At 51.3% G+C, this 24,949-nt stretch overlaps 42 non-coding genes across 42 annotated transcripts; 20 read left to right on the top strand and 22 right to left on the bottom strand.

The window, feature by feature from the left end:
• Positions 1 to 17: 17 nt before the first annotated feature.
• Positions 18 to 89, bottom strand: TRNAG-UCC (transfer RNA glycine (anticodon UCC)). Its single transcript has one exon. It is a non-coding gene; the product is annotated as a tRNA-Gly (tRNA).
• A 241-nt stretch (positions 90 to 330) lies between these two features.
• On the bottom strand, positions 331 to 403 carry TRNAK-CUU (transfer RNA lysine (anticodon CUU)). Its single transcript has one exon. It is a non-coding gene; the product is annotated as a tRNA-Lys (tRNA).
• Positions 404 to 774: 371 nt separating this feature from the next.
• Positions 775 to 860, top strand: TRNAY-GUA (transfer RNA tyrosine (anticodon GUA)). The gene is given in 2 exon segments: positions 775 to 811; positions 825 to 860. It is a non-coding gene; the product is annotated as a tRNA-Tyr (tRNA).
• A 147-nt stretch (positions 861 to 1,007) lies between these two features.
• TRNAN-GUU (transfer RNA asparagine (anticodon GUU)) lies at positions 1,008 to 1,081 on the top strand. The gene has a single exon. It is a non-coding gene; the product is annotated as a tRNA-Asn (tRNA).
• A 1,177-nt stretch (positions 1,082 to 2,258) lies between these two features.
• Positions 2,259 to 2,330, bottom strand: TRNAG-UCC (transfer RNA glycine (anticodon UCC)). Its single transcript has one exon. It is a non-coding gene; the product is annotated as a tRNA-Gly (tRNA).
• Positions 2,331 to 2,571: 241 nt separating this feature from the next.
• Positions 2,572 to 2,644, bottom strand: TRNAK-CUU (transfer RNA lysine (anticodon CUU)). The gene has a single exon. It is a non-coding gene; the product is annotated as a tRNA-Lys (tRNA).
• A 371-nt stretch (positions 2,645 to 3,015) lies between these two features.
• TRNAY-GUA (transfer RNA tyrosine (anticodon GUA)) lies at positions 3,016 to 3,101 on the top strand. The gene is given in 2 exon segments: positions 3,016 to 3,052; positions 3,066 to 3,101. It is a non-coding gene; the product is annotated as a tRNA-Tyr (tRNA).
• Positions 3,102 to 4,500: 1,399 nt separating this feature from the next.
• TRNAG-UCC (transfer RNA glycine (anticodon UCC)) lies at positions 4,501 to 4,572 on the bottom strand. The gene has a single exon. It is a non-coding gene; the product is annotated as a tRNA-Gly (tRNA).
• Positions 4,573 to 4,813: 241 nt separating this feature from the next.
• Positions 4,814 to 4,886, bottom strand: TRNAK-CUU (transfer RNA lysine (anticodon CUU)). The gene has a single exon. It is a non-coding gene; the product is annotated as a tRNA-Lys (tRNA).
• A 371-nt stretch (positions 4,887 to 5,257) lies between these two features.
• Positions 5,258 to 5,343, top strand: TRNAY-GUA (transfer RNA tyrosine (anticodon GUA)). The gene is given in 2 exon segments: positions 5,258 to 5,294; positions 5,308 to 5,343. It is a non-coding gene; the product is annotated as a tRNA-Tyr (tRNA).
• A 147-nt stretch (positions 5,344 to 5,490) lies between these two features.
• On the top strand, positions 5,491 to 5,564 carry TRNAN-GUU (transfer RNA asparagine (anticodon GUU)). Its single transcript has one exon. It is a non-coding gene; the product is annotated as a tRNA-Asn (tRNA).
• A 1,178-nt stretch (positions 5,565 to 6,742) lies between these two features.
• On the bottom strand, positions 6,743 to 6,814 carry TRNAG-UCC (transfer RNA glycine (anticodon UCC)). Its single transcript has one exon. It is a non-coding gene; the product is annotated as a tRNA-Gly (tRNA).
• A 241-nt stretch (positions 6,815 to 7,055) lies between these two features.
• On the bottom strand, positions 7,056 to 7,128 carry TRNAK-CUU (transfer RNA lysine (anticodon CUU)). The gene has a single exon. It is a non-coding gene; the product is annotated as a tRNA-Lys (tRNA).
• A 371-nt stretch (positions 7,129 to 7,499) lies between these two features.
• Positions 7,500 to 7,585, top strand: TRNAY-GUA (transfer RNA tyrosine (anticodon GUA)). Its single transcript is given in 2 exon segments — positions 7,500 to 7,536; positions 7,550 to 7,585. It is a non-coding gene; the product is annotated as a tRNA-Tyr (tRNA).
• Positions 7,586 to 7,732: 147 nt separating this feature from the next.
• Positions 7,733 to 7,806, top strand: TRNAN-GUU (transfer RNA asparagine (anticodon GUU)). Its single transcript has one exon. It is a non-coding gene; the product is annotated as a tRNA-Asn (tRNA).
• A 1,177-nt stretch (positions 7,807 to 8,983) lies between these two features.
• TRNAG-UCC (transfer RNA glycine (anticodon UCC)) lies at positions 8,984 to 9,055 on the bottom strand. The gene has a single exon. It is a non-coding gene; the product is annotated as a tRNA-Gly (tRNA).
• A 241-nt stretch (positions 9,056 to 9,296) lies between these two features.
• Positions 9,297 to 9,369, bottom strand: TRNAK-CUU (transfer RNA lysine (anticodon CUU)). The gene has a single exon. It is a non-coding gene; the product is annotated as a tRNA-Lys (tRNA).
• Positions 9,370 to 9,740: 371 nt separating this feature from the next.
• On the top strand, positions 9,741 to 9,826 carry TRNAY-GUA (transfer RNA tyrosine (anticodon GUA)). The gene is given in 2 exon segments: positions 9,741 to 9,777; positions 9,791 to 9,826. It is a non-coding gene; the product is annotated as a tRNA-Tyr (tRNA).
• Positions 9,827 to 11,537: 1,711 nt separating this feature from the next.
• On the bottom strand, positions 11,538 to 11,610 carry TRNAK-CUU (transfer RNA lysine (anticodon CUU)). Its single transcript has one exon. It is a non-coding gene; the product is annotated as a tRNA-Lys (tRNA).
• A 371-nt stretch (positions 11,611 to 11,981) lies between these two features.
• Positions 11,982 to 12,067, top strand: TRNAY-GUA (transfer RNA tyrosine (anticodon GUA)). The gene is given in 2 exon segments: positions 11,982 to 12,018; positions 12,032 to 12,067. It is a non-coding gene; the product is annotated as a tRNA-Tyr (tRNA).
• Positions 12,068 to 12,214: 147 nt separating this feature from the next.
• Positions 12,215 to 12,288, top strand: TRNAN-GUU (transfer RNA asparagine (anticodon GUU)). Its single transcript has one exon. It is a non-coding gene; the product is annotated as a tRNA-Asn (tRNA).
• Positions 12,289 to 13,465: 1,177 nt separating this feature from the next.
• On the bottom strand, positions 13,466 to 13,537 carry TRNAG-UCC (transfer RNA glycine (anticodon UCC)). Its single transcript has one exon. It is a non-coding gene; the product is annotated as a tRNA-Gly (tRNA).
• A 241-nt stretch (positions 13,538 to 13,778) lies between these two features.
• TRNAK-CUU (transfer RNA lysine (anticodon CUU)) lies at positions 13,779 to 13,851 on the bottom strand. Its single transcript has one exon. It is a non-coding gene; the product is annotated as a tRNA-Lys (tRNA).
• Positions 13,852 to 14,222: 371 nt separating this feature from the next.
• Positions 14,223 to 14,308, top strand: TRNAY-GUA (transfer RNA tyrosine (anticodon GUA)). Its single transcript is given in 2 exon segments — positions 14,223 to 14,259; positions 14,273 to 14,308. It is a non-coding gene; the product is annotated as a tRNA-Tyr (tRNA).
• Positions 14,309 to 14,455: 147 nt separating this feature from the next.
• TRNAN-GUU (transfer RNA asparagine (anticodon GUU)) lies at positions 14,456 to 14,529 on the top strand. The gene has a single exon. It is a non-coding gene; the product is annotated as a tRNA-Asn (tRNA).
• Positions 14,530 to 15,706: 1,177 nt separating this feature from the next.
• Positions 15,707 to 15,778, bottom strand: TRNAG-UCC (transfer RNA glycine (anticodon UCC)). Its single transcript has one exon. It is a non-coding gene; the product is annotated as a tRNA-Gly (tRNA).
• A 241-nt stretch (positions 15,779 to 16,019) lies between these two features.
• On the bottom strand, positions 16,020 to 16,092 carry TRNAK-CUU (transfer RNA lysine (anticodon CUU)). Its single transcript has one exon. It is a non-coding gene; the product is annotated as a tRNA-Lys (tRNA).
• Positions 16,093 to 16,463: 371 nt separating this feature from the next.
• TRNAY-GUA (transfer RNA tyrosine (anticodon GUA)) lies at positions 16,464 to 16,549 on the top strand. Its single transcript is given in 2 exon segments — positions 16,464 to 16,500; positions 16,514 to 16,549. It is a non-coding gene; the product is annotated as a tRNA-Tyr (tRNA).
• Positions 16,550 to 16,696: 147 nt separating this feature from the next.
• Positions 16,697 to 16,770, top strand: TRNAN-GUU (transfer RNA asparagine (anticodon GUU)). Its single transcript has one exon. It is a non-coding gene; the product is annotated as a tRNA-Asn (tRNA).
• A 1,177-nt stretch (positions 16,771 to 17,947) lies between these two features.
• On the bottom strand, positions 17,948 to 18,019 carry TRNAG-UCC (transfer RNA glycine (anticodon UCC)). The gene has a single exon. It is a non-coding gene; the product is annotated as a tRNA-Gly (tRNA).
• Positions 18,020 to 18,260: 241 nt separating this feature from the next.
• On the bottom strand, positions 18,261 to 18,333 carry TRNAK-CUU (transfer RNA lysine (anticodon CUU)). Its single transcript has one exon. It is a non-coding gene; the product is annotated as a tRNA-Lys (tRNA).
• A 371-nt stretch (positions 18,334 to 18,704) lies between these two features.
• TRNAY-GUA (transfer RNA tyrosine (anticodon GUA)) lies at positions 18,705 to 18,790 on the top strand. Its single transcript is given in 2 exon segments — positions 18,705 to 18,741; positions 18,755 to 18,790. It is a non-coding gene; the product is annotated as a tRNA-Tyr (tRNA).
• A 147-nt stretch (positions 18,791 to 18,937) lies between these two features.
• Positions 18,938 to 19,011, top strand: TRNAN-GUU (transfer RNA asparagine (anticodon GUU)). Its single transcript has one exon. It is a non-coding gene; the product is annotated as a tRNA-Asn (tRNA).
• Positions 19,012 to 20,187: 1,176 nt separating this feature from the next.
• Positions 20,188 to 20,259, bottom strand: TRNAG-UCC (transfer RNA glycine (anticodon UCC)). Its single transcript has one exon. It is a non-coding gene; the product is annotated as a tRNA-Gly (tRNA).
• A 242-nt stretch (positions 20,260 to 20,501) lies between these two features.
• On the bottom strand, positions 20,502 to 20,574 carry TRNAK-CUU (transfer RNA lysine (anticodon CUU)). The gene has a single exon. It is a non-coding gene; the product is annotated as a tRNA-Lys (tRNA).
• Positions 20,575 to 20,945: 371 nt separating this feature from the next.
• Positions 20,946 to 21,031, top strand: TRNAY-GUA (transfer RNA tyrosine (anticodon GUA)). The gene is given in 2 exon segments: positions 20,946 to 20,982; positions 20,996 to 21,031. It is a non-coding gene; the product is annotated as a tRNA-Tyr (tRNA).
• Positions 21,032 to 21,177: 146 nt separating this feature from the next.
• Positions 21,178 to 21,251, top strand: TRNAN-GUU (transfer RNA asparagine (anticodon GUU)). Its single transcript has one exon. It is a non-coding gene; the product is annotated as a tRNA-Asn (tRNA).
• Positions 21,252 to 22,427: 1,176 nt separating this feature from the next.
• Positions 22,428 to 22,499, bottom strand: TRNAG-UCC (transfer RNA glycine (anticodon UCC)). The gene has a single exon. It is a non-coding gene; the product is annotated as a tRNA-Gly (tRNA).
• Positions 22,500 to 22,740: 241 nt separating this feature from the next.
• Positions 22,741 to 22,813, bottom strand: TRNAK-CUU (transfer RNA lysine (anticodon CUU)). Its single transcript has one exon. It is a non-coding gene; the product is annotated as a tRNA-Lys (tRNA).
• A 371-nt stretch (positions 22,814 to 23,184) lies between these two features.
• Positions 23,185 to 23,270, top strand: TRNAY-GUA (transfer RNA tyrosine (anticodon GUA)). Its single transcript is given in 2 exon segments — positions 23,185 to 23,221; positions 23,235 to 23,270. It is a non-coding gene; the product is annotated as a tRNA-Tyr (tRNA).
• Positions 23,271 to 23,416: 146 nt separating this feature from the next.
• On the top strand, positions 23,417 to 23,490 carry TRNAN-GUU (transfer RNA asparagine (anticodon GUU)). Its single transcript has one exon. It is a non-coding gene; the product is annotated as a tRNA-Asn (tRNA).
• A 1,179-nt stretch (positions 23,491 to 24,669) lies between these two features.
• TRNAG-UCC (transfer RNA glycine (anticodon UCC)) lies at positions 24,670 to 24,741 on the bottom strand. Its single transcript has one exon. It is a non-coding gene; the product is annotated as a tRNA-Gly (tRNA).
• Positions 24,742 to 24,949: the final 208 nt, after the last annotated feature.

The following is a 24,949-nucleotide window of genomic DNA, read 5'->3' as shown; positions in this document are numbered from 1 at the left end:
CCAAAAAGGGATAGGAGTGCGTTGGCCGGGAATCGAACCCGGGTCAACTGCTTGGAAGGCAGCTATGCTCACCACTATACCACCAACGCAAGGCTGTCCGGGGCCTGTGCCACTATCTCTATCCAATTCGTGTCACACGTGGCGCTGATAAGAACCACGCCCCAGCGCAAGGTCAACTTGCTGCCATACGAATTGACCACTAGAAAGATAAGCTCGAAACATTTCCCCGTTTGTAGAGGGAATGGAAGAGAAGCCAGTCGATATGGTAAAGGTGGGGCCGTGCAGTGCGCATGAATGCCACTGACTGGGCCAAAACGTTGCGATGCCATACGCCCAACGTGGGGCTCGAACCCACGACCCTGAGATTAAGAGTCTCATGCTCTACCGACTGAGCTAGCCGGGCTAAGACGCTGCCTCCCGTGTGGCCTCTTGCTACCAACTGACGCCAAACACTTTTTGCTAACTTTCGGCCCAATTTGTTTTGATAGACGCAATGCGCTTCCAAACACTCCTGCGCTTACTTGCTGTCAGGGAGGTACATCACCGTTGCTGCTGTGGTTTTTGGGCTCCCAACAAAACGCGGTAGGTGCTTCGATTGTGTTTTCTCGCTGTGCAAAACATGAAGCCGAGCTTTCCCACATCACAGCTGCCAAGGCATTTGACCTTTCAGGCAGAGGCGGCATAGACCAATCCCTCAAGGCAGAAGGACTAACGCAAAGGGCAAAGCGCTGGCTTTGAATGCAAGGAGTCACGGGCTACGACCCACCGGCGGGCCCTTCGATAGCTCAGCTGGTAGAGCGGAGGACTGTAGCGTCAACGTAGTAATCCTTAGGTCGCTGGTTCGATTCCGGCTCGAAGGATGCCCTCTTTTACCCTGCCTCTCTCCCCCTTTAACTAGAAGGCACTCTAGAAGGCACTCTAGAAATGTGCAATTGGGAAGCCTTTTAAGGAACTTTGTTTTTATTATTCATGTCTCCCTCGGCCGGTGCGCCGGCCCTCGGCGTGCAGTCTCTGTGGCGCAATCGGTTAGCGCGTTCGGCTGTTAACCGAAAGGTTGGTGGTTCGAGCCCACCCAGGGACGCTCATGTTTTCTCCATTACCTCAGTGGGGCCCGAAGGCTAAAACAAAGCGTGTCCTTTGGCTCTCTTCAGGTGACCGGCAACTGAGCAGACAAACAAGCGTTCACTGGAGACCCTTGCAAATGTACTAGCCGTTTGTTGAAGAGGTTTACATAGTTGATCGAGCCACTTCTTTGGCTCAGGAAGATAACTGCAGCACTTCTAGTCACACCTTAAGACAATCACCATGTGAATGTGTCGATGTTGATTGTCCAAGAACAGGGGGAGGTGTGAAAATTGTAGAACCGCCCTGTTCAAGTTAGATGATCCCATTGTTGGTGGCAGGAAGCCTGCATAGCTATTGGTGCCTAGATCGGCGTGGCTAAAGGTGACAATTGTTGTCAAATCGCTTGGCTAGCTAGAGCGATGTTCAAAATGGGCAGTGCAGATAGTGCCGATGTACAAGCTTCCGTCCCAGTGTATTGCTGGACTTGAAGTACACAGCGATGCAATTGTTGTTAAAGATCCTCCGGAGTTTTTCTGACACTCCAGTGGCTTACGGGGGTGACTATATTTCTCCAAATGTTCTGCTTCTCCCCAGTTTGTTTTCGTGACCTTGTGGATGTTTAGCCAAGACCCAGTCTGGCTAGCCACAAGCTTTCAAAGCACACCTGAGAGGGTCTGTAGACTCTTTTTGTTGTTACCGCGTCAGCCCGATATTGCAGAGTCCTAAGAAGCCCCAGCTTGGGTTCCAGTGGGTGGTGTGAGCCAAAAAGCAGATAGCGGTGTGTGTGGGTAGGTTTCCTGTAGGCCTCCTTGCCCAAATGCACCCCTTTCCTTGCCTTGCAAGACACAGTCCAAAGCGGGTCATTTGCTATTCGATGCCTTCGTCACCGAATAGCAAATGGTGCAATATGATGCCAGCTAAGGGTGTTAGCGTTGTTGCCAGATACTTAGCAATGTTGTGTGTGACAGAGTTGATTCTCTTTGGGAATCAGTAGTCAAAATGGCTGAACCTTGGCCCTGGATAATGCTGGACCTCCTGAGCGAGTTAAAGCATAAGGCCAGAGACTTTTCGAATGCCGAAGAAAGTCTCCACAGTTGTCGCTAAGCCAGGATATCTTAGGAGCTTTCTTCAAGGACCTGGATGACTTGGGTCTTTGCTTAGGGCCGCTTTGCAAGGCCAAAAAGGGATAGGAGTGCGTTGGCCGGGAATCGAACCCGGGTCAACTGCTTGGAAGGCAGCTATGCTCACCACTATACCACCAACGCAAGGCTGTCCGGGGCCTGTGCCACTATCTCTATCCAATTCGTGTCACACGTGGCGCTGATAAGAACCACGCCCCAGCGCAAGGTCAACTTGCTGCCATACGAATTGACCACTAGAAAGATAAGCTCGAAACATTTCCCCGTTTGTAGAGGGAATGGAAGAGAAGCCAGTCGATATGGTAAAGGTGGGGCCGTGCAGTGCGCATGAATGCCACTGACTGGGCCAAAACGTTGCGATGCCATACGCCCAACGTGGGGCTCGAACCCACGACCCTGAGATTAAGAGTCTCATGCTCTACCGACTGAGCTAGCCGGGCTAAGACGCTGCCTCCCGTGTGGCCTCTTGCTACCAACTGACGCCAAACACTTTTTGCTAACTTTCGGCCCAATTTGTTTTGATAGACGCAATGCGCTTCCAAACACTCCTGCGCTTACTTGCTGTCAGGGAGGTACATCACCGTTGCTGCTGTGGTTTTTGGGCTCCCAACAAAACGCGGTAGGTGCTTCGATTGTGTTTTCTCGCTGTGCAAAACGTGAAGCCGAGCTTTCCCACATCACAGCTGCCAAGGCATTTGACCTTTCAGGCAGAGGCGGCATAGACCAATCCCTCAAGGCAGAAGGACTAACGCAAAGGGCAAAGCGCTGGCTTTGAATGCAAGGAGTCACGGGCTACGACCCACCGGCGGGCCCTTCGATAGCTCAGCTGGTAGAGCGGAGGACTGTAGCGTCAACGTAGTAATCCTTAGGTCGCTGGTTCGATTCCGGCTCGAAGGATGCCCTCTTTTACCCTGCCTCTCTCCCCCTTTAACTAGAAGGCACTCTAGAAGGCACTCTAGAAATGTGCAATTGGGAAGCCTTTTAAGGAACTTTGTTTTTATTATTCATGTCTCCCTCGGCCGGTGCGCCGGCCCTCGGCGTGCAGTCTCTGTGGCACAATCGGTTAGCGCGTTCGGCTGTTAACCGAAAGGTTGGTGGTTCGAGCCCACCCAGGGACGCTCATGTTTTCTCCATTACCTCAGTGGGGCCCGAAGGCTAAAACAAAGCGTGTCCTTTGGCTCTCTTCAGGTGACCGGCAACTGAGCAGACAAACAAGCGTTCACTGGAGACCCTTGCAAATGTACTAGCCGTTTGTTGAAGAGGTTTACATAGTTGATCGAGCCACTTCTTTGGCTCAGGAAGATAACTGCAGCACTTCTAGTCACACCTTAAGACAATCACCATGTGAATGTGTCGATGTTGATTGTCCAAGAACAGGGGGAGGTGTGAAAATTGTAGAACCGCCCTGTTCAAGTTAGATGATCCCATTGTTGGTGGCAGGAAGCCTGCATAGCTATTGGTGCCTAGATCGGCGTGGCTAAAGGTGACAATTGTTGTCAAATCGCTTGGCTAGCTAGAGCGATGTTCAAAATGGGCAGTGCAGATAGTGCCGATGTACAAGCTTCCGTCCCAGTGTATTGCTGGACTTGAAGTACACAGCGATGCAATTGTTGTTAAAGATCCTCCGGAGTTTTTCTGACACTCCAGTGGCTTACGGGGGTGACTATATTTCTCCAAATGTTCTGCTTCTCCCCAGTTTGTTTTCGTGACCTTGTGGATGTTTAGCCAAGACCCAGTCTGGCTAGCCACAAGCTTTCAAAGCACACCTGAGAGGGTCTGTAGACTCTTTTTGTTGTTACCGCGTCAGCCCGATATTGCAGAGTCCTAAGAAGCCCCAGCTTGGGTTCCAGTGGGTGGTGTGAGCCAAAAAGCAGATAGCGGTGTGTGTGGGTAGGTTTCCTGTAGGCCTCCTTGCCCAAATGCACCCCTTTCCTTGCCTTGCAAGACACAGTCCAAAGCGGGTCATTTGCTATTCGATGCCTTCGTCACCGAATAGCAAATGGTGCAATATGATGCCAGCTAAGGGTGTTAGCGTTGTTGCCAGATACTTAGCAATGTTGTGTGTGACAGAGTTGATTCTCTTTGGGAATCAGTAGTCAAAATGGCTGAACCTTGGCCCTGGATAATGCTGGACCTCCTGAGCGAGTTAAAGCATAAGGCCAGAGACTTTTCGAATGCCGAAGAAAGTCTCCACAGTTGTCGCTAAGCCAGGATATCTTAGGAGCTTTCTTCAAGGACCTGGATGACTTGGGTCTTTGCTTAGGGCCGCTTTGCAAGGCCAAAAAAGGGATAGGAGTGCGTTGGCCGGGAATCGAACCCGGGTCAACTGCTTGGAAGGCAGCTATGCTCACCACTATACCACCAACGCAAGGCTGTCCGGGGCCTGTGCCACTATCTCTATCCAATTCGTGTCACACGTGGCGCTGATAAGAACCACGCCCCAGCGCAAGGTCAACTTGCTGCCATACGAATTGACCACTAGAAAGATAAGCTCGAAACATTTCCCCGTTTGTAGAGGGAATGGAAGAGAAGCCAGTCGATATGGTAAAGGTGGGGCCGTGCAGTGCGCATGAATGCCACTGACTGGGCCAAAACGTTGCGATGCCATACGCCCAACGTGGGGCTCGAACCCACGACCCTGAGATTAAGAGTCTCATGCTCTACCGACTGAGCTAGCCGGGCTAAGACGCTGCCTCCCGTGTGGCCTCTTGCTACCAACTGACGCCAAACACTTTTTGCTAACTTTCGGCCCAATTTGTTTTGATAGACGCAATGCGCTTCCAAACACTCCTGCGCTTACTTGCTGTCAGGGAGGTACATCACCGTTGCTGCTGTGGTTTTTGGGCTCCCAACAAAACGCGGTAGGTGCTTCGATTGTGTTTTCTCGCTGTGCAAAACGTGAAGCCGAGCTTTCCCACATCACAGCTGCCAAGGCATTTGACCTTTCAGGCAGAGGCGGCATAGACCAATCCCTCAAGGCAGAAGGACTAACGCAAAGGGCAAAGCGCTGGCTTTGAATGCAAGGAGTCACGGGCTACGACCCACCGGCGGGCCCTTCGATAGCTCAGCTGGTAGAGCGGAGGACTGTAGCGTCAACGTAGTAATCCTTAGGTCGCTGGTTCGATTCCGGCTCGAAGGATGCCCTCTTTTACCCTGCCTCTCTCCCCCTTTAACTAGAAGGCACTCTAGAAGGCACTCTAGAAATGTGCAATTGGGAAGCCTTTTAAGGAACTTTGTTTTTATTATTCATGTCTCCCTCGGCCGGTGCGCCGGCCCTCAGCGTGCAGTCTCTGTGGCGCAATCGGTTAGCGCGTTCGGCTGTTAACCGAAAGGTTGGTGGTTCGAGCCCACCCAGGGACGCTCATGTTTTCTCCATTACCTCAGTGGGGCCCGAAGGCTAAAACAAAGCGTGTCCTTTGGCTCTCTTCAGGTGACCGGCAACTGAGCAGACAAACAAGCGTTCACTGGAGACCCTTGCAAATGTACTAGCCGTTTGTTGAAGAGGTTTACATAGTTGATCGAGCCACTTCTTTGGCTCAGGAAGATAACTGCAGCACTTCTAGTCACACCTTAAGACAATCACCATGTGAATGTGTCGATGTTGATTGTCCAAGAACAGGGGGAGGTGTGAAAATTGTAGAACCGCCCTGTTCAAGTTAGATGATCCCATTGTTGGTGGCAGGAAGCCTGCATAGCTATTGGTGCCTAGATCGGCGTGGCTAAAGGTGACAATTGTTGTCAAATCGCTTGGCTAGCTAGAGCGATGTTCAAAATGGGCAGTGCAGATAGTGCCGATGTACAAGCTTCCGTCCCAGTGTATTGCTGGACTTGAAGTACACAGCGATGCAATTGTTGTTAAAGATCCTCCGGAGTTTTTCTGACACTCCAGTGGCTTACGGGGGTGACTATATTTCTCCAAATGTTCTGCTTCTCCCCAGTTTGTTTTCGTGACCTTGTGGATGTTTAGCCAAGACCCAGTCTGGCTAGCCACAAGCTTTCAAAGCACACCTGAGAGGGTCTGTAGACTCTTTTTGTTGTTACCGCGTCAGCCCGATATTGCAGAGTCCTAAGAAGCCCCAGCTTGGGTTCCAGTGGGTGGTGTGAGCCAAAAAGCAGATAGCGGTGTGTGTGGGTAGGTTTCCTGTAGGCCTCCTTGCCCAAATGCACCCCTTTCCTTGCCTTGCAAGACACAGTCCAAAGCGGGTCATTTGCTATTCGATGCCTTCGTCACCGAATAGCAAATGGTGCAATATGATGCCAGCTAAGGGTGTTAGCGTTGTTGCCAGATACTTAGCAATGTTGTGTGTGACAGAGTTGATTCTCTTTGGGAATCAGTAGTCAAAATGGCTGAACCTTGGCCCTGGATAATGCTGGACCTCCTGAGCGAGTTAAAGCATAAGGCCAGAGACTTTTCGAATGCCGAAGAAAGTCTCCACAGTTGTCGCTAAGCCAGGATATCTTAGGAGCTTTCTTCAAGGACCTGGATGACTTGGGTCTTTGCTTAGGGCCGCTTTGCAAGGCCAAAAAAGGGATAGGAGTGCGTTGGCCGGGAATCGAACCCGGGTCAACTGCTTGGAAGGCAGCTATGCTCACCACTATACCACCAACGCAAGGCTGTCCGGGGCCTGTGCCACTATCTCTATCCAATTCGTGTCACACGTGGCGCTGATAAGAACCACGCCCCAGCGCAAGGTCAACTTGCTGCCATACGAATTGACCACTAGAAAGATAAGCTCGAAACATTTCCCCGTTTGTAGAGGGAATGGAAGAGAAGCCAGTCGATATGGTAAAGGTGGGGCCGTGCAGTGCGCATGAATGCCACTGACTGGGCCAAAACGTTGCGATGCCATACGCCCAACGTGGGGCTCGAACCCACGACCCTGAGATTAAGAGTCTCATGCTCTACCGACTGAGCTAGCCGGGCTAAGACGCTGCCTCCCGTGTGGCCTCTTGCTACCAACTGACGCCAAACACTTTTTGCTAACTTTCGGCCCAATTTGTTTTGATAGACGCAATGCGCTTCCAAACACTCCTGCGCTTACTTGCTGTCAGGGAGGTACATCACCGTTGCTGCTGTGGTTTTTGGGCTCCCAACAAAACGCGGTAGGTGCTTCGATTGTGTTTTCTCGCTGTGCAAAACGTGAAGCCGAGCTTTCCCACATCACAGCTGCCAAGGCATTTGACCTTTCAGGCAGAGGCGGCATAGACCAATCCCTCAAGGCAGAAGGACTAACGCAAAGGGCAAAGCGCTGGCTTTGAATGCAAGGAGTCACGGGCTACGACCCACCGGCGGGCCCTTCGATAGCTCAGCTGGTAGAGCGGAGGACTGTAGCGTCAACGTAGTAATCCTTAGGTCGCTGGTTCGATTCCGGCTCGAAGGATGCCCTCTTTTACCCTGCCTCTCTCCCCCTTTAACTAGAAGGCACTCTAGAAGGCACTCTAGAAATGTGCAATTGGGAAGCCTTTTAAGGAACTTTGTTTTTATTATTCATGTCTCCCTCGGCCGGTGCGCCGGCCCTCGGCGTGCAGTCTCTGTGGCGCAATCGGTTAGCGCGTTCGGCTGTTAACCGAAAGGTTGGTGGTTCGAGCCCACCCAGGGACGCTCATGTTTTCTCCATTACCTCAGTGGGGCCCGAAGGCTAAAACAAAGCGTGTCCTTTGGCTCTCTTCAGGTGACCGGCAACTGAGCAGACAAACAAGCGTTCACTGGAGACCCTTGCAAATGTACTAGCCGTTTGTTGAAGAGGTTTACATAGTTGATCGAGCCACTTCTTTGGCTCAGGAAGATAACTGCAGCACTTCTAGTCACACCTTAAGACAATCACCATGTGAATGTGTCGATGTTGATTGTCCAAGAACAGGGGGAGGTGTGAAAATTGTAGAACCGCCCTGTTCAAGTTAGATGATCCCATTGTTGGTGGCAGGAAGCCTGCATAGCTATTGGTGCCTAGATCGGCGTGGCTAAAGGTGACAATTGTTGTCAAATCGCTTGGCTAGCTAGAGCGATGTTCAAAATGGGCAGTGCAGATAGTGCCGATGTACAAGCTTCCGTCCCAGTGTATTGCTGGACTTGAAGTACACAGCGATGCAATTGTTGTTAAAGATCCTCCGGAGTTTTTCTGACACTCCAGTGGCTTACGGGGGTGACTATATTTCTCCAAATGTTCTGCTTCTCCCCAGTTTGTTTTCGTGACCTTGTGGATGTTTAGCCAAGACCCAGTCTGGCTAGCCACAAGCTTTCAAAGCACACCTGAGAGGGTCTGTAGACTCTTTTTGTTGTTACCGCGTCAGCCCGATATTGCAGAGTCCTAAGAAGCCCCAGCTTGGGTTCCAGTGGGTGGTGTGAGCCAAAAAGCAGATAGCGGTGTGTGTGGGTAGGTTTCCTGTAGGCCTCCTTGCCCAAATGCACCCCTTTCCTTGCCTTGCAAGACACAGTCCAAAGCGGGTCATTTGCTATTCGATGCCTTCGTCACCGAATAGCAAATGGTGCAATATGATGCCAGCTAAGGGTGTTAGCGTTGTTGCCAGATACTTAGCAATGTTGTGTGTGACAGAGTTGATTCTCTTTGGGAATCAGTAGTCAAAATGGCTGAACCTTGGCCCTGGATAATGCTGGACCTCCTGAGCGAGTTAAAGCATAAGGCCAGAGACTTTTCGAATGCCGAAGAAAGTCTCCACAGTTGTCGCTAAGCCAGGATATCTTAGGAGCTTTCTTCAAGGACCTGGATGACTTGGGTCTTTGCTTAGGGCCGCTTTGCAAGGCCAAAAAGGGATAGGAGTGCGTTGGCCGGGAATCGAACCCGGGTCAACTGCTTGGAAGGCAGCTATGCTCACCACTATACCACCAACGCAAGGCTGTCCGGGGCCTGTGCCACTATCTCTATCCAATTCGTGTCACACGTGGCGCTGATAAGAACCACGCCCCAGCGCAAGGTCAACTTGCTGCCATACGAATTGACCACTAGAAAGATAAGCTCGAAACATTTCCCCGTTTGTAGAGGGAATGGAAGAGAAGCCAGTCGATATGGTAAAGGTGGGGCCGTGCAGTGCGCATGAATGCCACTGACTGGGCCAAAACGTTGCGATGCCATACGCCCAACGTGGGGCTCGAACCCACGACCCTGAGATTAAGAGTCTCATGCTCTACCGACTGAGCTAGCCGGGCTAAGACGCTGCCTCCCGTGTGGCCTCTTGCTACCAACTGACGCCAAACACTTTTTGCTAACTTTCGGCCCAATTTGTTTTGATAGACGCAATGCGCTTCCAAACACTCCTGCGCTTACTTGCTGTCAGGGAGGTACATCACCGTTGCTGCTGTGGTTTTTGGGCTCCCAACAAAACGCGGTAGGTGCTTCGATTGTGTTTTCTCGCTGTGCAAAACGTGAAGCCGAGCTTTCCCACATCACAGCTGCCAAGGCATTTGACCTTTCAGGCAGAGGCGGCATAGACCAATCCCTCAAGGCAGAAGGACTAACGCAAAGGGCAAAGCGCTGGCTTTGAATGCAAGGAGTCACGGGCTACGACCCACCGGCGGGCCCTTCGATAGCTCAGCTGGTAGAGCGGAGGACTGTAGCGTCAACGTAGTAATCCTTAGGTCGCTGGTTCGATTCCGGCTCGAAGGATGCCCTCTTTTACCCTGCCTCTCTCCCCCTTTAACTAGAAGGCACTCTAGAAGGCACTCTAGAAATGTGCAATTGGGAAGCCTTTTAAGGAACTTTGTTTTTATTATTCATGTCTCCCTCGGCCGGTGCGCCGGCCCTCGGCGTGCAGTCTCTGTGGCGCAATCGGTTAGCGCGTTCGGCTGTTAACTGAAAGGTTGGTGGTTCGAGCCCACCCAGGGACGCTCATGTTTTCTCCATTACCTCAGTGGGGCCCGAAGGCTAAAACAAAGCGTGTCCTTTGGCTCTCTTCAGGTGACCGGCAACTGAGCAGACAAACAAGCGTTCACTGGAGACCCTTGCAAATGTACTAGCCGTTTGTTGAAGAGGTTTACATAGTTGATCGAGCCACTTCTTTGGCTCAGGAAGATAACTGCAGCACTTCTAGTCACACCTTAAGACAATCACCATGTGAATGTGTCGATGTTGATTGTCCAAGAACAGGGGGAGGTGTGAAAATTGTAGAACCGCCCTGTTCAAGTTAGATGATCCCATTGTTGGTGGCAGGAAGCCTGCATAGCTATTGGTGCCTAGATCGGCGTGGCTAAAGGTGACAATTGTTGTCAAATCGCTTGGCTAGCTAGAGCGATGTTCAAAATGGGCAGTGCAGATAGTGCCGATGTACAAGCTTCCGTCCCAGTGTATTGCTGGACTTGAAGTACACAGCGATGCAATTGTTGTTAAAGATCCTCCGGAGTTTTTCTGACACTCCAGTGGCTTACGGGGGTGACTATATTTCTCCAAATGTTCTGCTTCTCCCCAGTTTGTTTTCGTGACCTTGTGGATGTTTAGCCAAGACCCAGTCTGGCTAGCCACAAGCTTTCAAAGCACACCTGAGAGGGTCTGTAGACTCTTTTTGTTGTTACCGCGTCAGCCCGATATTGCAGAGTCCTAAGAAGCCCCAGCTTGGGTTCCAGTGGGTGGTGTGAGCCAAAAAGCAGATAGCGGTGTGTGTGGGTAGGTTTCCTGTAGGCCTCCTTGCCCAAATGCACCCCTTTCCTTGCCTTGCAAGACACAGTCCAAAGCGGGTCATTTGCTATTCGATGCCTTCGTCACCGAATAGCAAATGGTGCAATATGATGCCAGCTAAGGGTGTTAGCGTTGTTGCCAGATACTTAGCAATGTTGTGTGTGACAGAGTTGATTCTCTTTGGGAATCAGTAGTCAAAATGGCTGAACCTTGGCCCTGGATAATGCTGGACCTCCTGAGCGAGTTAAAGCATAAGGCCAGAGACTTTTCGAATGCCGAAGAAAGTCTCCACAGTTGTCGCTAAGCCAGGATATCTTAGGAGCTTTCTTCAAGGACCTGGATGACTTGGGTCTTTGCTTAGGGCCGCTTTGCAAGGCCAAAAAGGGATAGGAGTGCGTTGGCCGGGAATCAAACCCGGGTCAACTGCTTGGAAGGCAGCTATGCTCACCACTATACCACCAACGCAAGGCTGTCCGGGGCCTGTGCCACTATCTCTATCCAATTCGTGTCACACGTGGCGCTGATAAGAACCACGCCCCAGCGCAAGGTCAACTTGCTGCCATACGAATTGACCACTAGAAAGATAAGCTGGAAACATTTCCCCGTTTGTAGAGGGAATGGAAGAGAAGCCAGTCGATATGGTAAAGGTGGGGCCGTGCAGTGCGCATGAATGCCACTGACTGGGCCAAAACGTTGCGATGCCATACGCCCAACGTGGGGCTCGAACCCACGACCCTGAGATTAAGAGTCTCATGCTCTACCGACTGAGCTAGCCGGGCTAAGACGCTGCCTCCCGTGTGGCCTCTTGCTACCAACTGACGCCAAACACTTTTTGCTAACTTTCGGCCCAATTTGTTTTGATAGACGCAATGCGCTTCCAAACACTCCTGCGCTTACTTGCTGTCAGGGAGGTACATCACCGTTGCTGCTGTGGTTTTTGGGCTCCCAACAAAACGCGGTAGGTGCTTCGATTGTGTTTTCTCGCTGTGCAAAACGTGAAGCCGAGCTTTCCCACATCACAGCTGCCAAGGCATTTGACCTTTCAGGCAGAGGCGGCATAGACCAATCCCTCAAGGCAGAAGGACTAACGCAAAGGGCAAAGCGCTGGCTTTGAATGCAAGGAGTCACGGGCTACGACCCACCGGCGGCCCCTTCGATAGCTCAGCTGGTAGAGCGGAGGACTGTAGCGTCAACGTAGTAATCCTTAGGTCGCTGGTTCGATTCCGGCTCGAAGGATGCCCTCTTTTACCCTGCCTCTCTCCCCCTTTAACTAGAAGGCACTCTAGAAGGCACTCTAGAAATGTGCAATTGGGAAGCCTTTTAAGGAACTTTGTTTTTATTATTCATGTCTCCCTCGGCCGGTGCGCCGGCCCTCGGCGTGCAGTCTCTGTGGCGCAATCGGTTAGCGCGTTCGGCTGTTAACCGAAAGGTTGGTGGTTCGAGCCCACCCAGGGACGCTCATGTTTTCTCCATTACCTCAGTGGGGCCCGAAGGCTAAAACAAAGCGTGTCCTTTGGCTCTCTTCAGGTGACCGGCAACTGAGCAGACAAACAAGCGTTCACTGGAGACCCTTGCAAATGTACTAGCCGTTTGTTGAAGAGGTTTACATAGTTGATCGAGCCACTTCTTTGGCTCAGGAAGATAACTGCAGCACTTCTAGTCACACCTTAAGACAATCACCATGTGAATGTGTCGATGTTGATTGTCCAAGAACAGGGGGAGGTGTGAAAATTGTAGAACCGCCCTGTTCAAGTTAGATGATCCCATTGTTGGTGGCAGGAAGCCTGCATAGCTATTGGTGCCTAGATCGGCGTGGCTAAAGGTGACAATTGTTGTCAAATCGCTTGGCTAGCTAGAGCGATGTTCAAAATGGGCAGTGCAGATAGTGCCGATGTACAAGCTTCCGTCCCAGTGTATTGCTGGACTTGAAGTACACAGCGATGCAATTGTTGTTAAAGATCCTCCGGAGTTTTTCTGACACTCCAGTGGCTTACGGGGGTGACTATATTTCTCCAAATGTTCTGCTTCTCCCCAGTTTGTTTTCGTGACCTTGTGGATGTTTAGCCAAGACCCAGTCTGGCTAGCCACAAGCTTTCAAAGCACACCTGAGAGGGTCTGTAGACTCTTTTTGTTGTTACCGCGTCAGCCCGATATTGCAGAGTCCTAAGAAGCCCCAGCTTGGGTTCCAGTGGGTGGTGTGAGCCAAAAAGCAGATAGCGGTGTGTGTGGGTAGGTTTCCTGTAGGCCTCCTTGCCCAAATGCACCCCTTTCCTTGCCTTGCAAGACACAGTCCAAAGCGGGTCATTTGCTATTCGATGCCTTCGTCACCGAATAGCAAATGGTGCAATATGATGCCAGCTAAGGGTGTTAGCGTTGTTGCCAGATACTTAGCAATGTTGTGTGTGACAGAGTTGATTCTCTTTGGGAATCAGTAGTCAAAATGGCTGAACCTTGGCCCTGGATAATGCTGGACCTCCTGAGCGAGTTAAAGCATAAGGCCAGAGACTTTTCGAATGCCGAAGAAAGTCTCCACAGTTGTCGCTAAGCCAGGATATCTTAGGAGCTTTCTTCAAGGACCTGGATGACTTGGGTCTTTGCTTAGGGCCGCTTTGCAAGGCCAAAAAGGGATAGGAGTGCGTTGGCCGGGAATCGAACCCGGGTCAACTGCTTGGAAGGCAGCTATGCTCACCACTATACCACCAACGCAAGGCTGTCCGGGGCCTGTGCCACTATCTCTATCCAATTCGTGTCACACGTGGCGCTGATAAGAACCACGCCCCAGCGCAAGGTCAACTTGCTGCCATACGAATTGACCACTAGAAAGATAAGCTCGAAACATTTCCCCGTTTGTAGAGGGAATGGAAGAGAAGCCAGTCGATATGGTAAAGGTGGGGCCGTGCAGTGCGCATGAATGCCACTGACTGGGCCAAAACGTTGCGATGCCATACGCCCAACGTGGGGCTCGAACCCACGACCCTGAGATTAAGAGTCTCATGCTCTACCGACTGAGCTAGCCGGGCTAAGACGCTGCCTCCCGTGTGGCCTCTTGCTACCAACTGACGCCAAACACTTTTTGCTAACTTTCGGCCCAATTTGTTTTGATAGACGCAATGCGCTTCCAAACACTCCTGCGCTTACTTGCTGTCAGGGAGGTACATCACCGTTGCTGCTGTGGTTTTTGGGCTCCCAACAAAACGCGGTAGGTGCTTCGATTGTGTTTTCTCGCTGTGCAAAACGTGAAGCCGAGCTTTCCCACATCACAGCTGCCAAGGCATTTGACCTTTCAGGCAGAGGCGGCATAGACCAATCCCTCAAGGCAGAAGGACTAACGCAAAGGGCAAAGCGCTGGCTTTGAATGCAAGGAGTCACGGGCTACGACCCACCGGCGGCCCCTTCGATAGCTCAGCTGGTAGAGCGGAGGACTGTAGCGTCAACGTAGTAATCCTTAGGTCGCTGGTTCGATTCCGGCTCGAAGGATGCCCTCTTTTACCCTGCCTCTCTCCCCCTTTAACTAGAAGGCACTCTAGAAGGCACTCTAGAAATGTGCAATTGGGAAGCCTTTTAAGGAACTTTGTTTTTATTATTCATGTCTCCCTCGGCCGGTGCGCCGGCCCTCGGCGTGCAGTCTCTGTGGCGCAATCGGTTAGCGCGTTCGGCTGTTAACCGAAAGGTTGGTGGTTCGAGCCCACCCAGGGACGCTCATGTTTTCTCCATTACCTCAGTGGGGCCCGAAGGCTAAAACAAAGCGTGTCCTTTGGCTCTCTTCAGGTGACCGGCAACTGAGCAGACAAACAAGCGTTCACTGGAGACCCTTGCAAATGTACTAGCCGTTTGTTGAAGAGGTTTACATAGTTGATCGAGCCACTTCTTTGGCTCAGGAAGATAACTGCAGCACTTCTAGTCACACCTTAAGACAATCACCATGTGAATGTGTCGATGTTGATTGTCCAAGAACAGGGGGAGGTGTGAAAATTGTAGAACCGCCCTGTTCAAGTTAGATGATCCCATTGTTGGTGGCAGGAAGCCTGCATAGCTATTGGTGCCTAGATCGGCGTGGCTAAAGGTGACAATTGTTGTCAAATCGCTTGGCTAGCTAGAGCGATGTTCAAAATGGGCAGTGCAGATAGTGCCGATGTACAAGCTTCCGTCCCAGTGTATTGCTGGACTTGAAGTACACAGCGATGCAATTGTTGTTAAAGATCCTCCGGAGTTTTTCTGACACTCCAGTGGCTTACGGGGGTGACTATATTTCTCCAAATGTTCTGCTTCTCCCCAGTTTGTTTTCGTGACCTTGTGGATGTTTAGCCAAGACCCAGTCTGGCTAGCCACAAGCTTTCAAAGCACACCTGAGAGGGTCTGTAGACTCTTTTTGTTGTTACCGCGTCAGCCCGATATTGCAGAGTCCTAAGAAGCCCCAGCTTGGGTTCCAGTGGGTGGTGTGAGCCAAAAAGCAGATAGCGGTGTGTGTGGGTAGGTTTCCTGTAGGCCTCCTTGCCCAAATGCACCCCTTTCCTTGCCTTGCAAGACACAGTCCAAAGCGGGTCATTTGCTATTCGATGCCTTCGTCACCGAATAGCAAATGGTGCAATATGATGCCAGCTAAGGGTGTTAGCGTTGTTGCCAGATACTTAGCAATGTTGTGTGTGACAGAGTTGATTCTCTTTGGGAATCAGTAGTCAAAATGGCTGAACCTTGGCCCTGGATAATGCTGGACCTCCTGAGCGAGTTAAAGCATAAGGCCAGAGACTTTTCGAATGCCGAAGAAAGTCTCCACAGTTGTCGCTAAGCCAGGATATCTTAGGAGCTTTCTTCAAGGACCTGGATGACTTGGGTCTTTGCTTAGGGCCGCTTTGCAAGGCCAAAAAGGGATAGGAGTGCGTTGGCCGGGAATCGAACCCGGGTCAACTGCTTGGAAGGCAGCTATGCTCACCACTATACCACCAACGCAAGGCTGTCCGGGGCCTGTGCCACTATCTCTATCCAATTCGTGTCACACGTGGCGCTGATAAGAACCACGCCCCAGCGCAAGGTCAACTTGCTGCCATACGAATTGACCACTAGAAAGATAAGCTCGAAACATTTCCCCGTTTGTAGAGGGAATGGAAGAGAAGCCAGTCGATATGGTAAAGGTGGGGCCGTGCAGTGCGCATGAATGCCACTGACTGGGCCAAAACGTTGCGATGCCATACGCCCAACGTGGGGCTCGAACCCACGACCCTGAGATTAAGAGTCTCATGCTCTACCGACTGAGCTAGCCGGGCTAAGACGCTGCCTCCCGTGTGGCCTCTTGCTACCAACTGACGCCAAACACTTTTTGCTAACTTTCGGCCCAATTTGTTTTGATAGACGCAATGCGCTTCCAAACACTCCTGCGCTTACTTGCTGTCAGGGAGGTACATCACCGTTGCTGCTGTGGTTTTTGGGCTCCCAACAAAACGCGGTAGGTGCTTCGATTGTGTTTTCTCGCTGTGCAAAACGTGAAGCCGAGCTTTCCCACATCACAGCTGCCAAGGCATTTGACCTTTCAGGCAGAGGCGGCATAGACCAATCCCTCAAGGCAGAAGGACTAACGCAAAGGGCAAAGCGCTGGCTTTGAATGCAAGGAGTCACGGGCTACGACCCACCGGCGGCCCCTTCGATAGCTCAGCTGGTAGAGCGGAGGACTGTAGCGTCAACGTAGTAATCCTTAGGTCGCTGGTTCGATTCCGGCTCGAAGGATGCCCTCTTTTACCCTGCCTCTCTCCCCCTTTAACTAGAAGGCACTCTAGAAGGCACTCTAGAAATGTGCAATTGGGAAGCCTTTTAAGGAACTTTGTTTTTATTATTCATGTCTCCCTCGGCCGGTGCGCCGGCCCTCGGCGTGCAGTCTCTGTGGCGCAATCGGTTAGCGCGTTCGGCTGTTAACCGAAAGGTTGGTGGTTCGAGCCCACCCAGGGACGCTCATGTTTTCTCCATTACCTCAGTGGGGCCCGAAGGCTAAAACAAAGCGTGTCCTTTGGCTCTCTTCAGGTGACCGGCAACTGAGCAGACAAACAAGCGTTCACTGGAGACCCTTGCAAATGTACTAGCCGTTTGTTGAAGAGGTTTACATAGTTGATCGAGCCACTTCTTTGGCTCAGGAAGATAACTGCAGCACTTCTAGTCACACCTTAAGACAATCACCATGTGAATGTGTCGATGTTGATTGTCCAAGAACAGGGGGAGGTGTGAAAATTGTAGAACCGCCCTGTTCAAGTTAGATGATCCCATTGTTGGTGGCAGGAAGCCTGCATAGCTATTGGTGCCTAGATCGGCGTGGCTAAAGGTGACAATTGTTGTCAAATCGCTTGGCTAGCTAGAGCGATGTTCAAAATGGGCAGTGCAGATAGTGCCGATGTACAAGCTTCCGTCCCAGTGTATTGCTGGACTTGAAGTACACAGCGATGCAATTGTTGTTAAAGATCCTCCGGAGTTTTTCTGACACTCCAGTGGCTTACGGGGGTGACTATATTTCTCCAAATGTTCTGCTTCTCCCCAGTTTGTTTTCGTGACCTTGTGGATGTTTAGCCAAGACCCAGTCTGGCTAGCCACAAGCTTTCAAAGCACACCTGAGAGGGTCTGTAGACTCTTTTTGTTGTTACCGCGTCAGCCCGATATTGCAGAGTCCTAAGAAGCCCCAGCTTGGGTTCCAGTGGGTGGTGTGAGCCAAAAAGCAGATAGCGGTGTGTGTGGGTAGGTTTCCTGTAGGCCTCCTTGCCCAAATGCACCCCTTTCCTTGCCTTGCAAGACACAGTCCAAAGCGGGTCATTTGCTATTCGATGCCTTCGTCACCGAATAGCAAATGGTGCAATATGATGCCAGCTAAGGGTGTTAGCGTTGTTGCCAGATACTTAGCAATGTTGTGTGTGACAGAGTTGATTCTCTTTGGGAATCAGTAGTCAAAATGGCTGAACCTTGGCCCTGGATAATGCTGGACCTCCTGAGCGAGTTAAAGCATAAGGCCAGAGACTTTTCGAATGCCGAAGAAAGTCTCCACAGTTGTCGCTAAGCCAGGATATCTTAGGAGCTTTCTTCAAGGACCTGGATGACTTGGGTCTTTGCTTAGGGCCGCTTTGCAAGGCCAAAAAGGGATAGGAGTGCGTTGGCCGGGAATCGAACCCGGGTCAACTGCTTGGAAGGCAGCTATGCTCACCACTATACCACCAACGCAAGGCTGTCCGGGGCCTGTGCCACTATCTCTATCCAATTCGTGTCACACGTGGCGCTGATAAGAACCACGCCCCAGCGCAAGGTCAACTTGCTGCCATACGAATTGACCACTAGAAAGATAAGCTCGAAACATTTCCCCGTTTGTAGAGGGAATGGAAGAGAAGCCAGTCGATATGGTAAAGGTGGGGCCGTGCAGTGCGCATGAATGCCACTGACTGGGCCAAAACGTTGCGATGCCATACGCCCAACGTGGGGCTCGAACCCACGACCCTGAGATTAAGAGTCTCATGCTCTACCGACTGAGCTAGCCGGGCTAAGACGCTGCCTCCCGTGTGGCCTCTTGCTACCAACTGACGCCAAACACTTTTTGCTAACTTTCGGCCCAATTTGTTTTGATAGACGCAATGCGCTTCCAAACACTCCTGCGCTTACTTGCTGTCAGGGAGGTACATCACCGTTGCTGCTGTGGTTTTTGGGCTCCCAACAAAACGCGGTAGGTGCTTCGATTGTGTTTTCTCGCTGTGCAAAACGTGAAGCCGAGCTTTCCCACATCACAGCTGCCAAGGCATTTGACCTTTCAGGCAGAGGCGGCATAGACCAATCCCTCAAGGCAGAAGGACTAACGCAAAGGGCAAAGCGCTGGCTTTGAATGCAAGGAGTCACGGGCTACGACCCACCGGCGGCCCCTTCGATAGCTCAGCTGGTAGAGCGGAGGACTGTAGCGTCAACGTAGTAATCCTTAGGTCGCTGGTTCGATTCCGGCTCGAAGGATGCCCTCTTTTACCCTGCCTCTCTCCCCCTTTAACTAGAAGGCACTCTAGAAGGCACTCTAGAAATGTGCAATTGGGAAGCCTTTTAAGGAACTTTGTTTTTATTATTCATGTCTCCCTCGGCCGGTGCGCCGGCCCTCGGCGTGCAGTCTCTGTGGCGCAATCGGTTAGCGCGTTCGGCTGTTAACCGAAAGGTTGGTGGTTCGAGCCCACCCAGGGACGCTCATGTTTTCTCCATTACCTCAGTGGGGCCCGAAGGCTAAAACAAAGCGTGTCCTTTGGCTCTCTTCAGGTGACCGGCAACTGAGCAGACAAACAAGCGTTCACTGGAGACCCTTGCAAATGTACTAGCCGTTTGTTGAAGAGGTTTACATAGTTGATCGAGCCACTTCTTTGGCTCAGGAAGATAACTGCAGCACTTCTAGTCACACCTTAAGACAATCACCATGTGAATGTGTCGATGTTGATTGTCCAAGAACAGGGGGAGGTGTGAAAATTGTAGAACCGCCCTGTTCAAGTTAGATGATCCCATTGTTGGTGGCAGGAAGCCTGCATAGCTATTGGTGCCTAGATCGGCGTGGCTAAAGGTGACAATTGTTGTCAAATCGCTTGGCTAGCTAGAGCGATGTTCAAAATGGGCAGTGCAGATAGTGCCGATGTACAAGCTTCCGTCCCAGTGTATTGCTGGACTTGAAGTACACAGCGATGCAATTGTTGTTAAAGATCCTCCGGAGTTTTTCTGACACTCCAGTGGCTTACGGGGTGACTATATTTCTCCAAATGTTCTGCTTCTCCCCAGTTTGTTTTCGTGACCTTGTGGATGTTTAGCCAAGACCCAGTCTGGCTAGCCACAAGCTTTCAAAGCACACCTGAGAGGGTCTGTAGACTCTTTTTGTTGTTACCGCGTCAGCCCGATATTGCAGAGTCCTAAGAAGCCCCAGCTTGGGTTCCAGTGGGTGGTGTGAGCCAAAAAGCAGATAGCGGTGTGTGTGGGTAGGTTTCCTGTAGGCCTCCTTGCCCAAATGCACCCCTTTCCTTGCCTTGCAAGACACAGTCCAAAGCGGGTCATTTGCTATTCGATGCCTTCGTCACCGAATAGCAAATGGTGCAATATGATGCCAGCTAAGGGTGTTAGCGTTGTTGCCAGATACTTAGCAATGTTGTGTGTGACAGAGTTGATTCTCTTTGGGAATCAGTAGTCAAAATGGCTGAACCTTGGCCCTGGATAATGCTGGACCTCCTGAGCGAGTTAAAGCATAAGGCCAGAGACTTTTCGAATGCCGAAGAAAGTCTCCACAGTTGTCGCTAAGCCAGGATATCTTAGGAGCTTTCTTCAAGGACCTGGATGACTTGGGTCTTTGCTTAGGGCCGCTTTGCAAGGCCAAAAAGGGATAGGAGTGCGTTGGCCGGGAATCGAACCCGGGTCAACTGCTTGGAAGGCAGCTATGCTCACCACTATACCACCAACGCAAGGCTGTCCGGGGCCTGTGCCACTATCTCTATCCAATTCGTGTCACACGTGGCGCTGATAAGAACCACGCCCCCAGCGCAAGGTCAACTTGCTGCCATACGAATTGACCACTAGAAAGATAAGCTCGAAACATTTCCCCGTTTGTAGAGGGAATGGAAGAGAAGCCAGTCGATATGGTAAAGGTGGGGCCGTGCAGTGCGCATGAATGCCACTGACTGGGCCAAAACGTTGCGATGCCATACGCCCAACGTGGGGCTCGAACCCACGACCCTGAGATTAAGAGTCTCATGCTCTACCGACTGAGCTAGCCGGGCTAAGACGCTGCCTCCCGTGTGGCCTCTTGCTACCAACTGACGCCAAACACTTTTTGCTAACTTTCGGCCCAATTTGTTTTGATAGACGCAATGCGCTTCCAAACACTCCTGCGCTTACTTGCTGTCAGGGAGGTACATCACCGTTGCTGCTGTGGTTTTTGGGCTCCCAACAAAACGCGGTAGGTGCTTCGATTGTGTTTTCTCGCTGTGCAAAACGTGAAGCCGAGCTTTCCCACATCACAGCTGCCAAGGCATTTGACCTTTCAGGCAGAGGCGGCATAGACCAATCCCTCAAGGCAGAAGGACTAACGCAAAGGGCAAAGCGCTGGCTTTGAATGCAAGGAGTCACGGGCTACGACCCACCGGCGGCCCCTTCGATAGCTCAGCTGGTAGAGCGGAGGACTGTAGCGTCAACGTAGTAATCCTTAGGTCGCTGGTTCGATTCCGGCTCGAAGGATGCCCTCTTTACCCTGCCTCTCTCCCCCTTTAACTAGAAGGCACTCTAGAAGGCACTCTAGAAATGTGCAATTGGGAAGCCTTTTAAGGAACTTTGTTTTTATTATTCATGTCTCCCTCGGCCGGTGCGCCGGCCCTCGGCGTGCAGTCTCTGTGGCGCAATCGGTTAGCGCGTTCGGCTGTTAACCGAAAGGTTGGTGGTTCGAGCCCACCCAGGGACGCTCATGTTTTCTCCATTACCTCAGTGGGGCCCGAAGGCTAAAACAAAGCGTGTCCTTTGGCTCTCTTCAGGTGACCGGCAACTGAGCAGACAAACAAGCGTTCACTGGAGACCCTTGCAAATGTACTAGCCGTTTGTTGAAGAGGTTTACATAGTTGATCGAGCCACTTCTTTGGCTCAGGAAGATAACTGCAGCACTTCTAGTCACACCTTAAGACAATCACCATGTGAATGTGTCGATGTTGATTGTCCAAGAACAGGGGGAGGTGTGAAAATTGTAGAACCGCCCTGTTCAAGTTAGATGATCCCATTGTTGGTGGCAGGAAGCCTGCATAGCTATTGGTGCCTAGATCGGCGTGGCTAAAGGTGACAATTGTTGTCAAATCGCTTGGCTAGCTAGAGCGATGTTCAAAATGGGCAGTGCAGATAGTGCCGATGTACAAGCTTCCGTCCCAGTGTATTGCTGGACTTGAAGTACACAGCGATGCAATTGTTGTTAAAGATCCTCCGGAGTTTTTCTGACACTCCAGTGGCTTACGGGGGTGACTATATTTCTCCAAATGTTCTGCTTCTCCCCAGTTTGTTTTCGTGACCTTGTGGATGTTTAGCCAAGACCCAGTCTGGCTAGCCACAAGCTTTCAAAGCACACCTGAGAGGGTCTGTAGACTCTTTTTGTTGTTACCGCGTCAGCCCGATATTGCAGAGTCCTAAGAAGCCCCAGCTTGGGTTCCAGTGGGTGGTGTGAGCCAAAAAGCAGATAGCGGTGTGTGTGGGTAGGTTTCCTGTAGGCCTCCTTGCCCAAATGCACCCCTTTCCTTGCCTTGCAAGACACAGTCCAAAGCGGGTCATTTGCTATTCGATGCCTTCGTCACCGAATAGCAAATGGTGCAATATGATGCCAGCTAAGGGTGTTAGCGTTGTTGCCAGATACTTAGCAATGTTGTGTGTGACAGAGTTGATTCTCTTTGGGAATCAGTAGTCAAAATGGCTGAACCTTGGCCCTGGATAATGCTGGACCTCCTGAGCGAGTTAAAGCATAAGGCCAGAGACTTTTCGAATGCCGAAGAAAGTCTCCACAGTTGTCGCTAAGCCAGGATATCTTAGGAGCTTTCTTCAAGGACCTGGATGACTTGGGTCTTTGCTTAGGGCCGCTTTGCAAGGCCAAAAGGGATAGGAGTGCGTTGGCCGGGAATCGAACCCGGGTCAACTGCTTGGAAGGCAGCTATGCTCACCACTATACCACCAACGCAAGGCTGTCCGGGGCCTGTGCCACTATCTCTATCCAATTCGTGTCACACGTGGCGCTGATAAGAACCACGCCCCAGCGCAAGGTCAACTTGCTGCCATACGAATTGACCACTAGAAAGATAAGCTCGAAACATTTCCCCGTTTGTAGAGGGAATGGAAGAGAAGCCAGTCGATATGGTAAAGGTGGGGCCGTGCAGTGCGCATGAATGCCACTGACTGGGCCAAAACGTTGCGATGCCATACGCCCAACGTGGGGCTCGAACCCACGACCCTGAGATTAAGAGTCTCATGCTCTACCGACTGAGCTAGCCGGGCTAAGACGCTGCCTCCCGTGTGGCCTCTTGCTACCAACTGACGCCAAACACTTTTTGCTAACTTTCGGCCCAATTTGTTTTGATAGACGCAATGCGCTTCCAAACACTCCTGCGCTTACTTGCTGTCAGGGAGGTACATCACCGTTGCTGCTGTGGTTTTTGGGCTCCCAACAAAACGCGGTAGGTGCTTCGATTGTGTTTTCTCGCTGTGCAAAACGTGAAGCCGAGCTTTCCCACATCACAGCTGCCAAGGCATTTGACCTTTCAGGCAGAGGCGGCATAGACCAATCCCTCAAGGCAGAAGGACTAACGCAAAGGGCAAAGCGCTGGCTTTGAATGCAAGGAGTCACGGGCTACGACCCACCGGCGGCCCCTTCGATAGCTCAGCTGGTAGAGCGGAGGACTGTAGCGTCAACGTAGTAATCCTTAGGTCGCTGGTTCGATTCCGGCTCGAAGGATGCCCTCTTTTACCCTGCCTCTCTCCCCTTTAACTAGAAGGCACTCTAGAAGGCACTCTAGAAATGTGCAATTGGGAAGCCTTTTAAGGAACTTTGTTTTTATTATTCATGTCTCCCTCGGCCGGTGCGCCGGCCCTCGGCGTGCAGTCTCTGTGGCGCAATCGGTTAGCGCGTTCGGCTGTTAACCGAAAGGTTGGTGGTTCGAGCCCACCCAGGGACGCTCATGTTTTCTCCATTACCTCAGTGGGGCCCGAAGGCTAAAACAAAGCGTGTCCTTTGGCTCTCTTCAGGTGACCGGCAACTGAGCAGACAAACAAGCGTTCACTGGAGACCCTTGCAAATGTACTAGCCGTTTGTTGAAGAGGTTTACATAGTTGATCGAGCCACTTCTTTGGCTCAGGAAGATAACTGCAGCACTTCTAGTCACACCTTAAGACAATCACCATGTGAATGTGTCGATGTTGATTGTCCAAGAACAGGGGGAGGTGTGAAAATTGTAGAACCGCCCTGTTCAAGTTAGATGATCCCATTGTTGGTGGCAGGAAGCCTGCATAGCTATTGGTGCCTAGATCGGCGTGGCTAAAGGTGACAATTGTTGTCAAATCGCTTGGCTAGCTAGAGCGATGTTCAAAATGGGCAGTGCAGATAGTGCCGATGTACAAGCTTCCGTCCCAGTGTATTGCTGGACTTGAAGTACACAGCGATGCAATTGTTGTTTAAAGATCCTCCGGAGTTTTTCTGACACTCCAGTGGCTTACGGGGGTGACTATATTTCTCCAAATGTTCTGCTTCTCCCCAGTTTGTTTTCGTGACCTTGTGGATGTTTAGCCAAGACCCAGTCTGGCTAGCCACAAGCTTTCAAAGCACACCTGAGAGGGTCTGTAGACTCTTTTTGTTGTTACCGCGTCAGCCCGATATTGCAGAGTCCTAAGAAGCCCCAGCTTGGGTTCCAGTGGGTGGTGTGAGCCAAAAAGCAGATAGCGGTGTGTGTGGGTAGGTTTCCTGTAGGCCTCCTTGCCCAAATGCACCCCTTTCCTTGCCTTGCAAGACACAGTCCAAAGCGGGTCATTTGCTATTCGATGCCTTCGTCACCGAATAGCAAATGGTGCAATATGATGCCAGCTAAGGGTGTTAGCGTTGTTGCCAGATACTTAGCAATGTTGTGTGTGACAGAGTTGATTCTCTTTGGGAATCAGTAGTCAAAATGGCTGAACCTTGGCCCTGGATAATGCTGGACCTCCTGAGCGAGTTAAAGCATAAGGCCAGAGACTTTTCGAATGCCGAAGAAAGTCTCCACAGTTGTCGCTAAGCCAGGATATCTTAGGAGCTTTCTTCAAGGACCTGGATGACTTGGGTCTTTTGCTTAGGGCCGCTTTGCAAGGCCAAAAAGGGATAGGAGTGCGTTGGCCGGGAATCGAACCCGGGTCAACTGCTTGGAAGGCAGCTATGCTCACCACTATACCACCAACGCAAGGCTGTCCGGGGCCTGTGCCACTATCTCTATCCAATTCGTGTCACACGTGGCGCTGATAAGAACCACGCCCCAGCGCAAGGTCAACTTGCTGCCATACGAATTGACCACTAGAAAGATAAGCTCGAAACATTTCCCGTTTGTAGAGGGAATGGAAGAGAAGCCAGTCGATATGGTAAAGGTGGGGCCGTGCAGTGCGCATGAATGC

Source organism: Aquarana catesbeiana, unplaced genomic scaffold (genome assembly GCF_042186555.1).
Source record: "Aquarana catesbeiana isolate 2022-GZ unplaced genomic scaffold, ASM4218655v1 unanchor46, whole genome shotgun sequence".
Classification (NCBI taxonomy): Eukaryota; Metazoa; Chordata; class Amphibia; order Anura; family Ranidae; genus Aquarana; species Aquarana catesbeiana.
The sequence above is the reverse complement of the archived record's forward strand: the minus strand, read 5'-3'. Positions and strand labels throughout refer to the sequence as shown.